Source organism: Mandrillus leucophaeus, unplaced genomic scaffold (assembly GCF_000951045.1).
Source record: "Mandrillus leucophaeus isolate KB7577 unplaced genomic scaffold, Mleu.le_1.0 Scaffold627, whole genome shotgun sequence".
Taxonomy (NCBI): Eukaryota; Metazoa; Chordata; class Mammalia; order Primates; family Cercopithecidae; genus Mandrillus; species Mandrillus leucophaeus.
This window is the reverse complement of record NW_012106775.1, coordinates 1,032,390-1,048,656: the sequence shown is the minus strand read 5'-3', so window position 1 is coordinate 1,048,656 and position 16,267 is coordinate 1,032,390. Positions and strand designations below refer to the sequence as shown.

General features: G+C 37.0%; 1 protein-coding gene across 2 annotated transcripts in view; it reads left to right on the top strand.

The window, feature by feature from the left end:
- Positions 1 to 16,267, top strand: part of KMT2E (lysine (K)-specific methyltransferase 2E) — a 103,167-nt gene continuing 86,900 nt past the window's right edge. The window contains exon 1 of one of the 2 annotated variants that reach the window (XM_012000368.1): positions 1 to 357. The gene's annotated coding sequence lies outside the window, so the exon portion shown is untranslated. The remainder of the gene's footprint in view (positions 358 to 16,267) is intronic. The other variant, XM_012000369.1, reaches the window with a different exon arrangement.

The window sequence follows — 16,267 nt, the reverse complement described above, 5'->3', positions numbered from 1 at the left end:
GCCGCCGCCGCCGTCGCCGCCATTTTCCCAGAGCGAGAAGCAGTGACACTGAGCGGGCGCAGGGGGCCGAGTCGGAGACCGTGCCGGAGTTCGGGAGCGGCAACAGAGTGGGCATAGACACTCCGAGCAGCCTCGCCGTCGCCTCTGCGTTCCTGTTGACTGCCTGGGTGCCCCCTCCCCTACTCGGTTCCTGGTGAAGAGGCTGCGCGCTGCTGTTTGGGGAGGGGGTGTGTGGAGCCGGGTCCTGTGTCCGCAGTGGCTGCTGTCGGGGGGTCGCCTGTGTGCGGAGGTGCGGAGAGACTCCTTGGGGGTCGAGCACATAACGGAGTTCGGGTGTCTCGTGTGTGAACATCACAGGTCAGTGCCTGTCGTCTCCGTGGGAGTTCCTGGGGCTTGCAGGGTTGGGGGACTTGTGTTTGAAGGGGGAGGGAGGTCTCTCATCTTTATCCTTAAGCTGGGGGAGTAGACGTTGACTCTCAGGTGTCTTTGCCGGCGCAAGACGTTGCTTGCTTAAATCCAGTGTATCCTTTCTTTTCCCTGACCCTAGAAATGGAGCATTATGGCGGGTTTTAGGGTTGGGGAAGGGGAAACTGGCAGTTAAACCCCCTTGAGAGTGGGAGTTAGGGAGGGGGCGCACTCCTCATTGGCAGCGGGTTAAGGCCGCTTGAGTGAAGAGGGAGGCTTGTGACTGTTAGTAGGGTTTGTGTCGAAGTGGTCCCAGGAGCTGCCAGCGCTCCCTTTTCTCAACCGTGTCTTGTTCAGGTGCTGAAAAGCCATATAGGCCCCATTTTCTTCTTCCATTTCTTGATGGGCAGTCTCTGGTATAATGTGCACATGAATACGAAGGGGTAAGAAGAACGCCCTGGGCATCTCTCTTTGTGGGAAAGCGAGACAGCTACCTCCTCATCCTCTACTGGAGAGGGTGAACCCGCCCCTGAGGTGGTCACCCCAGTACCCAGCCTTCTGAGTCTCCTCCCCCACTCGTTTTGCATTACCGCCGTGCTTTACTGTGCCGGAGCCTTAGGATCTACAATATGGCTCATTTCAGAAAAGCTTATTTTGACCAAGGGATTGGCACAGACCCTGTGGCAGCAGACACAGATGAGAAACAAACGGTTCACTGTGCTAAACGAGGTGGGGGTGAGAAAAAACAATCCAGAGTGCTCTCTTCTACTGGCCTTAGTTCCGTATAGATCCGTCCTTGCTGGGCTCTGTCTTAAGAATGATACAATTTAAAGTCAAAGAGAAATCGCTAGAGTTAGTTCTAGAGTAAACCTCGTTTTGCCTATTTTGTTCCCCTTTTAGAGATGTGAATAAGGTAAGGTGTTTGGAGTTCTGGAGACCTTGGAGAGAATTAAGTGAGGTGCATTCAACTCTAGGCTGGAGACACGAATACCTATTTGGAAAATAGTCTGTTTTTCCCTTCAATTTCTGAGATGGGGAGTAAAAACTGAAATTTCCCTCTTTTGTCCTTTACAGATTCTAAAAATGGCGGCCCCAGGCTGATGTTGTGGTAATCTAATCAGCTCGGGTCCTCCACACCCCATGCAGTGCGTTTGTCTGCAGCATATTACAGGCTTATTATGTTTACATGAAAAGACAGGGCTTTTTTTTCCTTCCCCGAGCCAGTTACAAAAATGTGTTGATTTTTTACTGCAAATTACAATGCTGTGTTTTAGTTGATTAATTTGATTCGTTTTTCCTGAAAGGCAAATAAAATGTCTCCACTTTTGGAAAAAAAAAAAAAAAAAAAGCCTTGCAAATTTCAGTGGTGATGATAGGTGCGCTTCAACATTAAAAAAAATTATTTTGGTACCAATAATAGTTTTTGTTTGGTTTAATCCAGCCATGTTTTATTCAGTATGCCAAAGTAGATTAAAATGTTTAATAAGTGTATAAGTACAATCTGTTTTGTATGATTAAATGTTTCAATCTAGAGTAAGACATTTCCCAACCACTTCTTGACCCATTTTGTGGATTTTGGTTTTTGTATGCTGTTTCAGCTTAAATTTTAGGGAGCTGTACAAACAAGCCTAAACCTGTTACTTCATTGGGTGTAGAGATGCCATTATATTTTGCCATCCATTTTTCCCATGTATTTAAGCTTTCCTTAAGAATTTTCAAAGTTGATTGTGTATTTGGTAAAGTGAAGCTCCGTTCTGCCTTTTAACAATCGTCTTACAGCATACTATCATCATTATGTAAGTTTAAGGCTCCGATTCTTGATTTTTTTTCTCTTCAAATATGCCCATTTACCTATTATAGGATTGTGGAATTTAGTCTGTTTTAATAGACCATAAATAAAAACATTACCATAATAGGGTCTTGAATCCATTTTATGCTCTTTTCAGAATCTTACAGACTGAGACTGAAAATTAAATGGTGTCAAGTGTTATTTAACTGTATTTTTTAAAGTGTGAAAGATTAGAATTCACTTTCGTAGTGGGAGTTCTATCTTTTTGGGTTGAACTAAGCAGTGAGATATGAGTGGGCCATTAATGACATTTAATGACCATTCTGATTGTGAAGCAACGGAAAGATGAGTGCCTTTCAATCTAGTAGTACTTAAAAAGGTTGGAGAGTATACACTGTTTCATGATTCTTTTATTCCATTGTAAATATTTTAGAGCAGCATTTACTTCATATGGTGACTGTATCAACTAGGTTGATGATAAGGTTCTAGCCTACGAAATAATTAGAGAAGTAACTGGCTTAGGGATTTTCTACATACCAGTGAGCTTCATCATGGAAGACTGAGCACACAACCTTACTTAGAATATTTGAAATATTTTATTATAAAGTGAAATGTTGGTGGATAGTGGGCGAGTTTGTATAGGAATTTGAGGTCAGTACTCATTTGTATTTTGATATGAGCAAGTATATCAGTCCAGATTCTTCACTGCTGTGTGAAGATTGTGCATTTATTTTAAAGGCTAGGTGATTAAGGTCTGTGGTTCAGAAGCTTGGTACTTTAAACTTACTATTCAGTATACAAAGTCAGTGTATTTTTATAAATTTGATTTGTGTGGCCATAGGAGGGAACAGTGTGCCCAATGTTTTTCTTCGTAAAGACCTTAGTCAGGTCTAGACAGACAAAGCAGTTGAACTTATTTGGCTTCAAATGAAAAATACCAAGTTAGAAATTATAGGAAAAGCTGTCTTCAGTTTACTAGCTTTCTTCGTATTGGCTTGCTTTATTGCTTTAGGTTTTGTTTGTTTCTTTTTGGTGGTGGTGGTGGGTGTTTTTATTTTTATTTTTATTTTTGATGTTTTAGTTCCTGTAAAATGAGACTGGCTTTTTTTTTTTTTTTTAAATATTGTACCTTATTTTGAATGGTTACTTTATAAATAACAATGCTATAATTGTTTGTTTTTTGTTAATTTACTATGTATGTTTTAAGTTAGGATTGTCTAGGCAAATTTATTAAAAGGTTAGGCATAATTTTTGTTCCCAGAGAGTTTTGAAAGAATTTGGTCCCTTGGGGGAAGCTAGTCAAATAGTCTTTGTTCTAGGATAGCTGAGTTTGAAGGATTAGTTGTTTATCTGTTTAAGTGGATTTGTAGAAAACTATAATGTAATTGGAGAGTAAATTTTATTTTTAGAGCCTACATTTTGATGATATATCCTTTCGTTGTCAGTGTAAATAAAAGGATCTCTCTGATCCCAGTTTAAGTGTAGAGCCTTGACAGGTCTCCATTTCCCATCAACTCTGTAGGACTAATAACTGCCCTACAATGTTGGCTTGTCTGACTTTCTCACAGCTTCCAGCGAGAAATCTTTGCCATATATGCCCCCAGTAAACTCTAGGACTTCTTGAATCTATTGAGGAAGTAAAGAGAAAAGCTAATTAATAGGAGAAAAATTTCCCCTTAGTATATACCTTAGTGGTCTTAGGGAAATAATAATTTCTTAAATTGGCTTCTTAATTTCCAAGAATAATGTACTCATTTTCACTCATCAATCTCCTAAAGAAACCTGTGGTTTAATTTTTAAAGGTGTGTTTTATGTAAACCCTAACAACTCTGCATTTCTGGAAGCTACTACTAGGACTTAAATGTGTACAACCATACTGTGCTTAAAATGTATAAAACCAACAGAACTTTGAAGAGCTATCAAAACTGGTTGGGAAATACTAGTATGCAGTTTTCTCAACAGATGCTATTTTATGTTTACTATTTAAAAATTATTTTAATAATGTATAAAAACTTTTATCTCCAAAGGATTTATTTTTAGCAGATGGTAGGTGCTTAATTATTTCTTGGATGTGAATCTTTTGTTGAAGCAAACACATTTACATCTCAAATACGTAGGGTGATCAGGGACTGTTCCCAGTTATGTGTTAGAATAAATGTTAAATATTTGTATTCTGTCAGACTTTTTTCCCCCAATTTCATGATAATTTATGAGACTTTTTAATATTGAAAATATAATTATTTTTACTTTATGGTAAAATTGCTTTTTGTGTTGACTGGCAAATTAACAGGAATACTATTTCAAATATTACTCTATGAATGTTACTGGCTTTTAGGCTGGGTTTAAAATTGAAGTGGCTCGTATTTGCTACCTGTTTTGTAATGTGCAAAAGTTGGGGGGAACCTTATTTTTTTCTTAACATTGACAGGATAATTTTTTGTATTACCTACAAATTTACTTAATATGGAGGAATAATATTTGTTGTTGTTTTCTACACTAAATTAGAAGTGGATGGTATTTAACTAAAAATCTTGCAATTGCTATTAAACATTTTACTTTATATAAAAAAGGTGTATTTTACTTTATATAAAATAAATATGAGTATTTTACTTTGTATAATATAAAATGAGTATTTTATTTTATATAAAATACTCATTGTTTAATAGCAATTGCAAGATTTTTAATAGCAGTTGCAAGAGATAGGAATTAACCATATTATGATGCAAATTGCTTTTTGTTATTGTGAACTTCCATGCTAAGTGCTACATTAAAAATCAAATGAAGGTGACCCAGACTAAGTTAATTAGATCTTAATTCAAATCTTTAAGGATAAAAGAAGTTTTTATTAACCATTGGTAACTAGGATGCCTTTTACTTAAATCAGAATCAGGAAAAGCAGTTGGTCTTATATTTCACTAGATAACATGTTTTCACTTGATATGAAGTTAATTCTTTTTTTCCCTCATGAACAGCTCATAATTGGATTTTATTTTTGGACAGAAAAACTTTTTTTATTGTTAGGTGAATTTTACAGTTTTATTGGAAATCTTATTTGGTTATTTACCAAAACTATTTAAGCTTTTTGGGATGTTGGACATTTTCAATGCAACAGGTCAACAAGGAATTCTTTTTTGATGTGTTGCATTAAGATGCCATTAAAACAGACATTATAGCTTTTAATGATTAAATAATTAACCTGTAATGTAAATTAATGTGTAAACTACTTGTTCATTTTTAATTAAAATATTTTGTATTTCAAAACTTTGAAACATGAAATCTGGGTTTAGAAAGGATCTGCATGCAGGTCAACGTGATAAGCAATGATCTATGTAGCTTTATTTTTACAACACTTGAACAGAGAGGTAATTTCTTAGCAACTCTTAGGTTGCTTAGAGTTAATCCAAAGGAAGAAACAGTCCTTCAGAAGACTAGGACGTATCAGATATTAATTATTAAAAATAGGCTGGGCACAGTGGCTCATACCTGTAATTTCACTACTTTGGGAGGCCGAGGCAGGCGGATCATTTGAGGTCAGGAGTTTGAGACCAGCCTGGCCAACATGGTGAAACCCCATCTCTACTAAAAATTACAAAAATTAGCCGGGCGTGGTGGCAGGTGCCTGTAATCTTACCTACTCAGGAGGGCAAGGCAGGAGAATTGCTTGAACTCAGGAGGCAGAGGTTGCAGTGAGCCAAGATTTTGCCACTGTGCTTCAGTCTGGGCGATAGGGTGAGACTCTCTTTCAAAAAAAAGTAAATTAAAAACAAAAAATTCTTGGTCCTGAATTTTAGTATTGAGAAAGATGATTTTGAGTAATCACACCGGTGTAATAGCCAACTTGGTTGCAGCATTTAAGGTCATGCCTGTCTAGCATACGATAATGGATTGAGTTAGTTTTGGTTTGCGGTACTTACAACTTTAAAGTTCACCTGGTCGGGCATGGTGGCTCACGCTTGTAATCCCAGCACTTTGGGAGGCTGAGGCAGGTGGATCACCTGAGCTCGGGAGTTCAAGACCAGCCTGGCCAACATAGGGAAACCCCATCTCTGCTACAAAAATTAGCTGGGCTTGGTGGCGGGTGCCTGTAATCCCAGTTACTTGGGAGGCTGAGGCAGGAGAATCGCTTGGACGTGGGAGGCGGAGGTTATAGTGAGCCGAGATTGTGCCAGTGCACAGCCTGGGCGACAAGAACGAAACTGCATCTCTAAAAAAATAAATAGAGTTCGTGTAATTATGTTGTCTCATGTTTTATCTGAGACCAAAAATGTTTGAATTTTTTCATTTATCTTGACTTTTGTTTTCATAGGGTATTTAAAATAATTTCCATTTAAAGTCTTAAAAATTTACACTTACAAATTATTTTAAACTTATTTTAGTTGAATAAGTTTAAACTTAAAGATTAAATATGTGTTCCTGTTCTCTTTACTGTTTGGCCTAAGATGAAGCCTAGTGTCAGTGGGTTTTAGTAAAAAGTGAGGAATATGGTGAAAAGAATTAACCATTACCACTTCGGATACTGTGAGGAAAACATAATTTGGGTCTTTCAGAGGTTTCACATGTAAGGAGAATGTGTATGAGAAAGATACACTTTTCTAATATTTTTGTTTTCTTATTTCACAGACTAATATATGTAATTGTTTCTATTTTTGAGTTTACAGAGAGATAATCTTGAGTTCCTCTTACCATCTTGCTTTATATAACATTTAAAGAAAGACAGCGTTCAGGAATTTGAAAACCCCATTTCCTCTTTAATGAAGTGGCTGAGATGGGAAGATTCATGATGTGACTAATTGGAATGGTTAGGACTGTGGTCCAGTAGCCATAAATAGGGGTCTGAGGTTGGTCTGATACATAGTAACTCTTACCCAGAAAATAAGTCTCTACTTCTTCTCTTTCAAAGAAGCTGCTTAATTGGTTGCCTTGACACAGTCTTATTACATCTTACATCATTAAGCCTTCACTGTAACAATATTTTTGAAGCACAGACAAAAGATGAATTTGAGTAGCTATTATTTTCCTGGCACCACAGATACAGAGAGAGATAAGACTGTCCCTGCTTTGAGAGAACCCGTAGTTTATTTCACCTTCTTAAAAGCCTGCTGTCTTAGAGTTTTTTGGATGCAAGGAACAGAAATCAGCTCTAGCTAGCTTAAATAAAGGATTTGTTATAAGGCTATAGGGAAATCTCACATAATTTATTTGAAGAAAGTACAGATGGGCCTCACAGGAATTGGCAAGGTGTCAAAGAGCCACTATTCACCATCTTGATCCCTTCTAATTATCTGAGACTAGTTAGAGAGATGGTGGTGGGGTGGGTGTTTATGGTGTGTAGAGTGGCGTTTCTCAGATGTAAAGCAAGAGAGAGACAGCTTTAATTCTCCTGAAAACAATCACCTTTTTTCCAGGGATGTTCAAAGGTATTTGGGAGGGCTTCCAAAACTAAATAATTGATACATCAAACTGATGATTCAGTTTTTAATTAAAACGTTGCCACACACATATGATGAGGAATGCTTAAAAAACCAAGGTATTTTTGGTTTTTACTTAAAAATAATTTAAAATTTACGGAAAATTTACTTGAATAGTACAAATAACTCTCTTACACCCTGTACCAAGATCACCTGACTTGTGATATTTTGCTGTTTGCTTTATTATTCTGTTTATATATACACCTGTTATTTTTCTTGAACCATTTGAGAGTGGGTTTCATTGCCAGTAGTACTGGCCCCTTTACAGCCCTTATTACTGAAGTATGCATTTCCTAAGAACATGCATGTTTTCCTAAGTAACCATAATAGTTGTCAAATTCAAGAAATTTAACATTGATGTAATAATACTAATAGTCTATATTCTAGTTTTATCAATTGTCCCTGTTATGTCCTTCATTAGCATTTTTTTCAGTACCATTAGCCAATCCAAGATCACAGATTGCATTTAGTTTTGTTGTCCCTTAAGTCTCTTTTGATCTGGAACAGTTTCTCCATCTTTGTCTTTTATGACATTGGAAGGCTTATTATTTATATATTGCCCCTCAGTTTGGCTTTGTCTTAAGGTTTCTTCATTCAGATTATGCATTTTTGGCTGGAACACTGGCTTAGTAATATGTGTTTTTCTATCGTCTGGAGGCATATGATGTTTGTTTGCCCTTTACTATTATGTTCATTTTGATAGCTTGGTTAAGGTGTTGAGTAGTTTCTCTATTGTATAGTTGCTGGGTTTTTTTGACATTACTAATTAATTTGTGGGGAGATACTTTGAGATTGTATAAATATCCCCTTCCTCATTAAACTTTCCTCTTCAAGATTTAGCATCTATTGATGATTCTTGCATGAATAAAGTTTTTACTCTGTTGGTTGTAAATACATGAAAGTTTTTCTTTTCTTTTGCTTAATTAAAAAAATTTTATTCTTTTCTTTACTTGGGTATATACATATACACCAGGGTTTTTAACTGATTTGTTTCTGGATAGTTGGGATTGTGGGAGTTTCGTTTTCTTGTTTTTTCTCTTCCAGTTTTTCTGTAAGGCATATGGGCTGCTTTTAAAATCACAAATAAAATAAATTTTAAGGAAGAAAAGTATAGATAAGTTAGACAGTATTACATGGATAATATTCCTGTACAGTTTTCCACCCAAATGGGATTTAAATAGTTTCCTGGATGCTGATCTAATTTGAAATCCAGAACACACACAAAAAAGATGTGCTTCTAGTTCCTTATTTAGTCTTTAAAACTATTGCTAAATGAGTCATGAGTTACAGTTGTATTGTTTAGGTTTATGATTTGCTAATGCCAGCAGCTTAATTTCGAAGGGCCGAAAACGTCTTTCAATTTTGATACTCCCTTTCTCCATTAAAAAAATCCATTACCCCATCTCTACTAAAAATACAAAAAATTAGCTGGGCTTGGTGGCGGGTGCCTGTAATCCCAGCTACTTGGGAGGCTGGGGCAGGACAATTGCTTGAACCTGGGAGGAAGAGGTTGCAGTGAGCTGAGATTGCACCATTGCACTCCATCCTCAGTGAGAAGAGTGAGACTCCATCTCAAAAAGAAAAAGAAAAAAAGATCGTTAAGCAATTTTTTTTTTTTTTTTTTTTGGAAAAAGTTTTCCCTGTCGCCCAGGCTGGAGTGCAGTGGTGCGATCTCCGCCCACTGCAAGCTCCGCCTCCCGGGTTCACGCCATTCTCCTGCCTCAGCCTCTCTAGTAGCTGGGACCGCAGGCGCCCACCACCAGGCCTGGCTGATTTTTTTGTATTTTTAGTAGAGACGGAATTTCACTGTGTAAGCCAGGATGGTCTGGATCTCCTGACCTCATGATCCGCCCACCTTGGCCTCCCAAAGTGCTGGGATTACAGGGGTGAGCCACCGTGCCTGGCCCCGTTAAGCAATTTTTAAAAAGTAAAATAATATTTTTTGGAAAACATTAAGATAGGTTCTTTTTCACATACATTTCACATTAATGATTTTTAAAAGGGGATTGGTGAGATGGTATATACACAGGTGGTAATACAGCAGAGCATGAAACATCTGTAACTCTAGGGCAAAGCGGTATATGGTTTCTAGAACTTTGTAATTAAAGAAATATATACTAAGGTTAAGAAGAACAAGAAAAGGGAAAGAAACAGGAAAACACTTAGTCTTTTATTACATTATAATAATACTCATCAGTTTTATGTATTTTCTTTCAGTGATAGCAAAATGTTGGTAGTGAATTTGGATGATTTAATTTCTTTGGAAATTTTCAGACAGCAGGAGAAGAAAATTTTGAGACTTACAGAGTGCATATTCTCTAAAACTTAAAATTTTCATATTTCACAACGGTGGAAATTAATGAAATATAGTGGATACTTACCATTTGGTAGGTGCTTTAAAAAATAATTTGAATTGACTGTGTGCAAATATGTCTTAACAGATTAACGGAAGTTCAGTTTGTGGTACTACTAAGTCTTATTTCAGTGTTTAAACAAAAGGTATGGCAAAAGGTACAAAAACAAGCCCCATGGTGAACGAAAGGATTTTCTTTCAGGCCAGAACTCCCATCCTGAACTTGTAAAGGAGCACCTTAATTGACTGAAGTTAAGAATCTACATTTAGAATTGACTTAAGAGATCGCTTTGTTATTTTTTTCTCACTGTGACCCAAAGACCTCATGTATCAGTTATATTAAAATGAACATTCTTGGGACCCCTTTCCAGACCAGTATAATCAAATATTTAGAGTGGGTCCTTGAATTTGGGTTTTAGTACTGGCTGCAGCTCATTTTTGTATTCCAGTTCTCCGCTTTTATTTTATAAGCAGACTGAGCTCCAGAGAGTTTAAATGATTTTCCCAAGGTCATAAAGTTAGATAGTGGTTAATCAAGGTTTAAAATTTAGGTCCTGATTCTTGGTGCTTTATACTTTTCCAAGAAATCATGCTGGACATTTCTCTTTAAAAGGCAGGCCACTATTTTCAGAGTATCTGAAGTAAGCAAATACTGGTCTTTGTACAGTGTCATGTGACAGACTCTCTGTCTGCTGCTTTTGTGTATTCCAGTTCAAGATGATTCATTGGTTTCCAGAACCTATAGGCTATTTGGATAAGGAGCTTAATTGAAATCACAGCAGTACAAATTGGGATCAAGTTGTGGTTGAGCCTTGAATGCCAGAATAAAAGCATATATACTTAAGAGGAGTGCTACTGAAAAATTTGCACTGGGGAATGACATATGGAACATGGCTTATTTACCTCCAATTCTTAAGATGTAAAAGTAACATATGTTTGTTAAAAGAACTCAAAACAGTACTTCTTTAGAAGCTGTATTGTATAGAGTAGAGACTCCAGAACCATACCACTTTGGTTTGATTGCTCTCAAATCAGGTTGTACTACCTTGGGCAGTGTTTTTTACCTCTTTGTGCTTTTGTTTCTTGGTCTGCAAAATGGAGATAATAATAGAACCTATTTCATAGAGTGATTTTGGGAATTCAATAAGTTAATTGGGGTAAAATTCTTAGTAAGCTCTCTAGCCTTTTCTGTGATAGTTGTTTCTGGAAAAAAGTAAATCTCTGACTTCTGTGTATAAGGTCTACCATATGCTAAAGTGATCACTATTTATAGTTTTTTTTTTTCTAAAATGTTTTATGTAGGTACTATAGATGTTTCCCTAATCTTCATTTAACCAGTGTGCAGGATTAATAATTCTTCTTTTAAAAATACTAATGTCCATGTAAGTTGAATGAATGTAAACTGCTTTCTGCTGCTTCCACCATTTGAGTTGAATGCTCATGGAAGTCATAGGTTTGTTCCCAAATTGGCTAATTCCATTGTACTTGTAATGTGTTTGTATTATTCTATTAAATGTTACATAAACCAATGATAAATGAATGTGAAAAGAGAACTGTGTAAAAACAAACTAAGTTAAATGCTTTGGAAAACTTGATAAAGGCAAATTAATTGCTGAAGAACATTGTAGTCAGGTTAGGTGTGGGCACGATGACTAAAAGATTATAGGGAAAAAATAGAAATCTAGAAGGAAGTCTGCTTTCAGATTGCCCCAGAAAAATCTAGGTAACTTATTTTGAAATATGTTGAACAAAAAACTGTAGACAATGCATTATTGATCTGTTTTATGTAGGAACAAAAAACTAGAATTCTAGTCTGGGGAGACTACAAAGAATACATTTCGGCTTGAAACTAAAAAATTGATAAGGACATTTTAAATTAAAAGTACAGTATTTAAGATATATTTTTTGTAATTCTCCGTATTAACCTTGATGAACTTACAAACATCTAGTCTCTTGTGTATATGTAAATTTAGATTTCTTTAATTCAAAAGGGGATGGATCCAGTTACATACTGTAACTCTTTTGATCATTTAGTGTCTTGGAAATCTAAAAATGGGACATCAGGATCTGACTCTGGTTTATCCAGTGGGATTTATAGGACTCTGCTAGATGAAATAACAGATTTCAAGTGGTTCTGGAACATACCAAGATCCAAAGACCTTTGTTGTCTTGTGAGATTTAAATTCTTTTTTAGGGAACTTTTGCACTCTGATAATACTGTAAACTAGATTAATTTAGTGGCAGATAGTTGAGTGCCTTCCTATGTAAAAGCATCAGAGTAGCTATCAATTTTGTTTTGTTCATCTTGCACATACTGCTTCCTAACGGAAATAAGTGATGATTGTGTTGGTTAATATCGCTGGAGTCAGATTGTGTAGTTTTTTCAAATGTAAGCCTGTAATTGGTGTACAGTAACCTAGTTGCTGTATATGAGTATTAATCGTTAGCTATACATTAATCTGTCAACCGTTTGATCTTTGAATTGTATGTTAAAACTGGCAAATCTCATGGATGTGATATGGTTGTACCAAAAGACAAATGCTGTTTTATTGTGTAATTGCTTTGAGAATAATTGTGAGAAACTGGTATTTATCATTTAAATTGATCTAGAGTGATAGTGCAAGTTATAGGTCAAAGAAGATTATGTTGGCATAGCTTAAAATTTCACTTACAGAAGTTTAAAATTGATACCTCTTACCTCCTGAAGTAAATAGTTTATTAAGGATTTTGGGAAAAGCAATTCTAGTTCAATCCCCAGCTACACATAGCAATTTCCTCATGCTTAAATGGTTTTTATGAGTGGCTGATGAGCTCACTATATGTGGGTTATTTTTCATTTATATATAATCCCTTTGCAGAAAGGCTCCCCCCCGTTGTTTTTTTTTTTTTTTTTTTTTGATACAGGGTCTCACTCTGTCGACCAGACTGGAGTGCAGTGGCACGGTCATGGCTCACTACAGCCTTGATCTCCCAGGCTCAAGCGATCCTCCTACCTCAGCCTCCCAAGTAACTGGGACTACAGGCACCATGCCACTATGTCTGGCTAATTTAAAACAAAATTTTTTTTTGTAGAGATAGGGTCTCATTAAACAGCCCATGCTGGTCTTTCACTCCTGGGATCAGGCAGTCCTCTCACCTCAGCCTTAACAGTAAAGCTGGAAGGTGAAAGTGAGTGTAGTCTGTCTCATAGCGAATGTACTGGTCCCTTATAGGACTCATTGTATCCACCAACCTCATTCTTGACATTTCATTTTTGCCTGTATTCTGAATTTTTTCAGAGATTGTGTGCTTTTTTTGAAGTTCAAGACAGGCTACTCTAAAAGCTCATGTGTGTTTGCATAGTATTTTTCTTACTGGATATGTGGATCTGTTAATTCCATAATTCATTTTTTGTGTGTAAAGTGCATAGACATTTTCTTTCCTTAAGCTTCAACTCTCTAGTTGTATTATACTAGCCTTCCCATTTCCAGGTTTTTGTTTTTCTGTTTACCGTATGAAGAGGAGGAAGCTGATCTTGGGATATTGTAAGTCTTGGAATTAAAAGACAGGAAAATGCTGTAGACGTAAAACTATTTAAACTTGAAAGTATTTACATATATATATTTATAATTAATTTTGGTCCCTTACTGATTTTATGGGTTTATTAAGTACTTAGGAATTAATCCTACTCTTACTTTAGTCTTAGGATTTTTATAGTAAATATTTTAAATACATCTGAAATATTAAGATAACTATTCAAATACAGTGATAGAGTTGCTATTCTTTCACCATTTGCTTAGTGGCCAACAGTATTCTGATTGGAATTGATTATTATCATTGGATTGAATAATATATTTTTTGTGTATTCTAAGAGACAACTAACATTAATAAATAAATACCTACACTGTGTCTACATATCTTACTCTGCACAACAAGGCAGATATTTTGCTCATTTTTTCCTGAGTGGGCTAGAGGGACTGAGACTTTTTTTTTTTTGGAGACAGAGTCTGGCTCTGTCGCCCAGACTGGAGTGCAGTGGTATGATCTTGGCTCACTGCAAACTCCGCCTCCTGTGTTCAAGCCATCCTCTCACCTCAGGCTCCTGAGTAGGTAGGACCACAGGCATGGGCCACCACGCCCGACTGGTTTTTGAATTTGTTTAAAGACTGGGTTTTCCACATTCGCCATGCTGGTCTTGAACTCCTGGGCTCTAGTGAACCGCCTGCCTCGGCCTCCCAAAGTGCTACAATTATAGGCATGAGCCATCAGCCCAGTCGAGACTGAGACATTTCTGTTTTCTTTTTCCTCTTTCTTGCTTTTTTTTTTTGAGGGACGGTCTCACTCACCCAGGCTGGAGTGCTGGCATGATTTCAGCTCACTGCAACCTCCACCTCCCAGGCCCAAGCAATTCTCCCACCTCAGCTTCCTGAGCTTACCTCAGGTGCTCAGCTTCACCTGCAGCACCGCACCTGGCTAATTTTCATTTTTTGTTTTTTTGTAGAGACGGGGTTTCACCATATTGTTCAGGGTGGTCTCTTTTTAACTCTTGAGCTCAAGCGATCCCCCCACCTCAGCCTCCCAAAGTGCTGGGATTACAAGTGTGAGCCACCGCGCACGGCCTGAGACTGAGACATTTCCTAGGGTCACATAGCTAAAGAGTGGCTGTTCAATAATTTGAATTAAAGTCATTTGAAAATTTTTGTTGATCCTTTTATAAAGGACTAATTCTTGACAAGGTAATGAGAATAAATAAATCATTAATCAAAGGCAGCTACTTAAGAAGACTACTCTAAGGCTGGGCACAGTGGCTCATGTCTATGAGCCCAGCACTTTGGGAGGCCGAGGTAGGTGGATCACTTGAGGTCAGGAGTTCAAGACTAGCCTGGCCAACATAGGGAAACCCCGTCTCTACTAAAATACAAAAATTTGCCAGTTGTGGTGGCGCACGCCTGTAATCTCAGCTACTTGGGAGGCTGAGGTGGGGGAATCGCTTGAACCTGGGAGGCAGAGGTTGTAGTGAACTGAGATCGTGCCACTGCACTCCAGGATAAAAACAAAAAACAAACAAACAACTACTCAAAGGTACCCTTGATTATATTGGATTGCCATAGGTCATTTCAAGTGTTGGAAGAGCAATATAATTTTGTTCACTGCCCATTCCCAAGCACCTAGAGCAGTATCTAGAACATAGTATATGTTCAATAAATATGTTGAATGAATGAATTTGATTTGGTTTTAAAATAATAGAATAGTTGTACTCTGAGGGAGGTGGGAAATACTTAAACAATACTAAGAATTCCATTCTTTAGAGACAAATTACTTAGAAGTTGATAGTGACAAATCAAAAGGGTTGTTGATTGTTGGATTATTCAGATGATGAAGATGATGGTAGGGGCCATGGAGGCTGAGGAAGAGTGAGTCTTAAACACTGAGGAGGCACAAGAGATTGCGTGACTGGATATAATAGGAGACTGGAAGGAAAGAAGGATTAAGAAGAGAATGACGATAGTGATAAAAAATAGAATGAAAGAAGATGTGTGGAAAAGAAAGTTTCACTTTGAAGGCTTGATTTTTGAAGTGATGGCAGATATTGTAAATGTACATCCAATAGCTGGGTGGGAATAGTAAATCAAACAAATGAAAGATTGAATCCAGGATTGATGGGAGACTAATAATGGAGAGGACTGAGCCTGGGGGCAACTATGTTAGTAACATTCATCAGTGGCGGGTTTTGTTTTTTCATGTTCATTTAAAGGAAGGAGGAGAGATTGAATATGTTAGAAAAAAGGAAATTGTGGTTTAATCAATAATAATTTAGGTGGGTATCTTAGCCACTGAGTTACAGGCTTTGAGGTAATATAGAAATACCTCAGTTCTTGCTATGGAGTCAAATAGATGATCTAATTGTGGAAGTATACATTTAACAGCTGTTCTAAAATAATGTGTGTCAAAATATAAACCAATAGTTAATGTAAGTAGTGCATTCTTTAGGAGGTTAAAAAGGGAAGACATTAGTGTAGAACAAGTTTTGTAGCTGGAGCAGTCTTTTGAGATAAAGACTAGTCAAATTGTTATTTACGGCTGAGGAAACAGCCCTTAGGAGGTTGATCTACTAGATATTTTAAAGCTATCTAAAATTGGGAAGGCTTCAAGGAAGCATTGGTTCTTGAAGGTCTAATATGATTTTTATTGGATGGGAAAGAAAAGGAAAAGAAAATTAGTGAATTTGAAGAGGAATGAGCAAGGTTATGCCAACAATAGCAAAAAAGACTT